This window comes from Paramisgurnus dabryanus, chromosome 2, assembly GCF_030506205.2.
Source record: "Paramisgurnus dabryanus chromosome 2, PD_genome_1.1, whole genome shotgun sequence".
NCBI lineage: Eukaryota > Metazoa > Chordata > Actinopteri > Cypriniformes > Cobitidae > Paramisgurnus > Paramisgurnus dabryanus.
The window spans coordinates 14,040,301-14,045,300 of NC_133338.1; the positions used below are offsets into that span (position 1 = coordinate 14,040,301).

The 5,000-nt window shown below is 38.6% G+C and overlaps 2 non-coding genes and 4 pseudogenes across 2 annotated transcripts; all 6 read left to right on the top strand.

Annotated features, from left to right (window-relative positions):
* LOC135737316 (5S ribosomal RNA) overlaps positions 1-81 on the top strand; it is a 119-nt pseudogene extending 38 nt beyond the window's left edge.
* A 121-nt stretch (positions 82-202) lies between these two features.
* LOC135736710 (5S ribosomal RNA) lies at positions 203-321 on the top strand (annotated as a pseudogene).
* Positions 322-438: 117 nt separating this feature from the next.
* LOC135736372 (5S ribosomal RNA) lies at positions 439-557 on the top strand. Its single transcript, XR_012336251.1, has one exon. It is a non-coding gene; the product is annotated as a 5S ribosomal RNA (ribosomal RNA).
* A 125-nt stretch (positions 558-682) lies between these two features.
* On the top strand, positions 683-801 carry LOC135737213 (5S ribosomal RNA; annotated as a pseudogene).
* Positions 802-926: 125 nt separating this feature from the next.
* On the top strand, positions 927-1,045 carry LOC135737320 (5S ribosomal RNA; annotated as a pseudogene).
* A 117-nt stretch (positions 1,046-1,162) lies between these two features.
* Positions 1,163-1,281, top strand: LOC135784741 (5S ribosomal RNA). The gene has a single exon (XR_010546066.1). It is a non-coding gene; the product is annotated as a 5S ribosomal RNA (ribosomal RNA).
* The last annotated feature ends 3,719 nt before the right edge of the window (positions 1,282-5,000 follow it).

Sequence of the window (5,000 nt, forward strand, 5' to 3'; positions counted from 1 at the left end):
CTGATCTCGGAAGCCAAGCAGGGTCGGGCCTTGTTAGTACTTGGATGGGAGACCGCCTGGGAATACCAGGTGCTGTAAGCATTTAATTAATTAATTATTTATGTCATTTTTTCCCATGAATGCGTTCTTTCTGTAAGCGTTCACTGATGTCATGGCGTTGCCACATAAGTCTTGAAGTGTCTCTCGAATCGATTCAGCACTTGCTTACGGCCACACCACCCTGAGCACGCCTGCTCTCGTCTGATCTTGGAAGCCAAGCAGGGTCGGGCCTGGTTAGTACTTGGATGGGAGACCGCCTGGGAATTCGAGGTGCTGTAAGCAATTAATAAATTATTTATGTCATTTTTTCCCATGAATGCTTCCTTTCTGGAAGCGTTCTCCCATGGCATGGCGTTGCCACATTAGTTTTGAAGTGTCTTTTGAATCGAGTCCGCACTCGCTTACGGCCACACCACCCTGAGCACGCCCACTCTCGTCTGATCTCGGAAGCCAAGCAGGGTCGGGCCTGGTTAGTACTTGGATGGGAGACCGCCTGGGAATACCAGGTGCTGTAAGCATTTAATTAATTAAATATTTATTTATGTCATTTTTTCCCATGAATGCGTCCTTTCTGTAAGCGTTCTCCCATGGCATGGCGTTGCCACATTAGTTTTGAAGTGTCTCTCGAATCGAGTCCGCACTCGCTTACGGCCACACCACCCTGAGCACGCCCACTCTCGTCTGATCTCGGAAGCCAAGCAGGGTTGGCCCTGGTTAGTACTTGGATGGGAGACCGCCTGGGAATACCAGGTGCTGTAAGCATTTAATTAATTAAATATTTATTTATGTCATTTTTTCCCATGAATGCGTCCTTTCTGTAAGCGTTCTCCCATGGCATGGCGTTGCCACATTAGTTTTGAAGTGTCTCTCGAATCGAGTCAGCATTCGCTTACTGCCACACCACCCTGAGCACGCCCGCTCTCGTCTGATCTCGGAAGCCATGCAGGGTCGGGCCTGGTTAGTACTTGGATGGGAGACCGCCTGGGAATACCAGGTGCTGTAAGCATTTAATTAATTATTTATGTCATTTTTTCCCATAAATGCGTCCTTTCTGTAAGCGTTCACCGATGGCATGGCGTTGCCACATTCGTTTTGAAGTGTCTCTCGAATCGAGTCAGGACTCGCTTACGGCCACACCACCCTGAGCACGCCCGCTCTCGTCTGATCTCGGAAGCCAAGCAGGGTCGGGCCTGGTTAGTACTTGGATGGGAGACCGCCTGGGAATACCAGGTGCTGTAAGCAATTAATTATTTATGTCATTTTTTCCCATGAATGCGTCCTTTCTGTAAGCGTTCTCCCATGGCATGGCGTTGCCACATTAGTTTTGAAGTGTCTCTCGAATCGAGTCAGCACTCGTTTACGGCCACACCACCCTGAGGGCGCTATTGAGCAATCAGGAAGTGAGTTGGCTGCAGTAGAGAGAGGAAGGCTCTCTCATTGTTTATGTTTTTTAGTGTTTGTAGTTTTTTTTAATATCGATTGAGTTTTGTTTGTTAGTGATTTTTTTGTTTTGTTTAAACCACCTAACAGCAGCTTTTGGCTGGCTGGAGGGTGGTTAAATCGTGATTTTTCGTGGTTTTGTTTGTTTGTTTTTGTTTTTCGTGTTTGTTTTTCATTTGAAATGGACGGACCTACGGCTAATGACCTGGAAATGGCGGCGGGGAAACGGAACGGCAATGACACTGGACCTGAACATCGACCACGAGCTGGAAACCAAAAGGATTCAGGTGTTAGGAATTTTGAGCAAAGGAAATACATGAAGGAAGCAACAGTGATTGTAAATGTGGACAATGCTAATGGAGTAAAGGCGGAGGATATAATTAAAGTGATAGCAGAGAAAATTGGAGAAGGAAACGTTCTGGCAGTAAGACCAAGACAAAATAAGGAATATGAACTGACCCTGGAGAAGGAGGAAATGTGTGATGAGTTAATGGATGGACTAATGATAAAAGGAACAAACTGTGAGGTGAGGAGATTACAAATCAGAGAATATGTCGTTTCCTTCATGCATTTGCCTGTTTACCTGGAGGATAACGAAATTTTAGAAAAATTGCAAGGTTGGGGCGTTTTGCCAATATCAAAAATTAAAAGAAGGCTGTATCCGGGCACTGGAATCGAGGACGGGACAAGGTTTGCGAGAGTGAGGTTCCCCAAGGAAGTGGTTTCACTCCCATACAGCACGAAGCTGGAAACAGCGGAAGGGCCGCAATATTTTAGGGTGATGCACAGCCATCAGGTGAAAACCTGTCGGCTGTGCATGAGCCCAGACCATCTAATGAAAGATTGCCCTGATTTTAAGTGCTACAAATGTGAGGAGAGGGGACATTTCGCAAGGGACTGTACCACTGTTAAGTGCCCGGACTGCCAAGACTATTTAAATAAATGTGAGTGTTGGATGGATGGAGGAGAAGGAGGATCACAAAAACAGGTGGACAGTCAAATGCATGAAGGGAACGATGGAGAAGAAAATGAAAATGAAGAACAACAACACACTGATGGAGCAAATGAAATGGAAAAGGGAATAACCATAGAGGAACAGACAACAAAGTACATAGAAGTGGAAAATGAGAAGGACAATTCACAAGGAGATGATGGTACATGGACACCAATTGAAATTTCTGCAAGTTTTACAAGTCTTTTAGATACGATGGACAAAGAAGGACAAAATGAGATAGTAGAGAGCAGCGGGATTGACAATAAAGAAATGGAAGAAGCAGCAGTATTGGAGAAAAGCAGAGACGGAAGAGCACAAACAAGAAGAAGAGCATTAAAGGTAACACCAAATGTACAGTTTGCTAGGAAAAAAGTGATGAAAAAAGGACAAAAGAAATGTGTAAATAGGTATGAAATTTTAAAGGGCCTGGAGGAGATGAAGTGAGACAATGGTTTTTAGGTATTTAATTTTTCTTTTAATGGTTTTAAGTTGTGTGACTTTTAATGCAAGAGGACTGCTGGACGTGAGAAAATTTGAAAAAGTAATTGAAAGATGTAAACATGAAGATATCATTGCACTACAAGAAACGAACTGGAAAGAGAATGTGATGAAGGATTTTCAAAGGAGATGGGCTGGAGGAATTTTATATAACAATGGTAATGGAAGATTTGGAAGAGGAGTTGCTTTTTTAATGAAAGAGGAGGTTTTTAAAAGAAGCAAAATTGTATATAAAGACAATATAGGAAAATGTATGATTGTAGAGACAAAATATGACGAAAAGGAAATGGTTATAGTAAATGTACATGCACCAACAGAAGAGAAGGAAAAAAAAGATTTTTTTTATGTTTTAAGAGGTTTTTAAAGAAATATAAAGAAATTGTAATGATGGGGGATTTTAATACAGTTTTTAGTAAACAAGATATGGCAGAGGGAATGGTTTTTAAAAGTGATGCGGGGAGAAAAGAATTAAAGTTTTTAATGGAAGAAAATAAAATGATTGATGTATGGAGAGAAAGGAACGAAACAAAAAAAAGAGTTTTCAAGACGACAAATAGTGGGACAGTTTGTGTGCAAAACAAGAATTGATTTTATTTTATGTAATAGGAATGTGGAAAATTTTATTGAAAAGATTAAGTATGAAGAAACAAGTTTAAGTGATCATAAGTTCTTATTTTTTAAAATTAATTGGGACAAAATACAAAGAGGGCCAGGGGTATGGGTTTTAAATACAGAGATTCTTAAAAATAAAGATTATGTTTCAGAAATCAAACAAATTATAGAAAGAGAAAAGGAAAGTAAAATGTATGAAGAGAGTAAGACAATATGGTGGGAAAACGTAAAGTTTTTAATAAAAAAATTCTCAATTAAATACTGTAGCCTAATACAAAAATGTAAGAGTTATAAGAAAAAAGAAATGAAAACAGACTTAGAAAAAGAACTAGCTAAAGAAAACAAAGACATACAAAAGATAAGAGAAATTGAGGAAAGATTAAAGGAAATAGAGGAAAAAGAATATGAAGGAGCAAGATTAAGAAGTAAAGCAAAATATATGGTGGAGGGTGAGAAATGTACAAAGTTTTATTTTGACCTAGAGAAAAAGAAAGGAAAAGCAGAGATTGTAAAGGAGATAAGAGGGAAAAATGGGGAAATCGTACAAGGAAATGAAAATATTCTAAAAGAAATTAAGGCCTTTTATGAGGACCTTTTCAGTACTCAAGGTGAAGAGGAGAAAGAAAAAAAACAATTATTAAATCTAATAAAAGCAAAATTAAGTAAAGAAGATAAAGATGTATGTGACCATGATTTCAGAGAAGAAGAGATTGAACAAGCAATAGATCAACTAAACAGAAAGAAGAGTCCGGGAATAGATGGTTTGGGGAGTGAATTTTACAAATGTTTTAAAGGGGTTTTAACAAAGATTTTAAAGGAGGTTTTTAAGGAAATTTTTGAAAAAGAGGAAGTAAATGAAAGGATGAGAATAGGTTTGATGAAAATTATATATAAAAGGAAAGGGGAGAGGGTAGACTTAAAGAACTATAGACCAATTTCAATGTTGAACACAGATTTTAAAATTATAGCAAAGGTTTTAGCAAATAGACTGAAGGAAGTGATGCCAACTATAATAAAAACAAATCAAGCATATGCAGTCAAAGGAAGAGACATAGCTGACATAACAATGAGTATAAGGGACATGATATGGTACATAAAACAAGAAAATAAGGATGGGTACATAATCAGTTTAGATTTTGAAAAAGCTTTTGATAGGGTGGAACATGGTTTTTTATTTGATGTTTTAAAGAGTTTTGGTTTTGGGAAGAATTTTATCAAATGGATTAAAATCTTATACAAGGGGGCTTTGACAAAAATTAAATGCAATGGGTTTTTAACTGAATGTTTTAAAATTACGAGATCAATACGGCAAGGTTGTCCACTCTCGGCACTGTTATATTCACTTGTATCAGAACCACTGGGATTAGCTATAAAGGAAAATACAAAAATAACAGGAATTGAGATTGAGGGAATTATG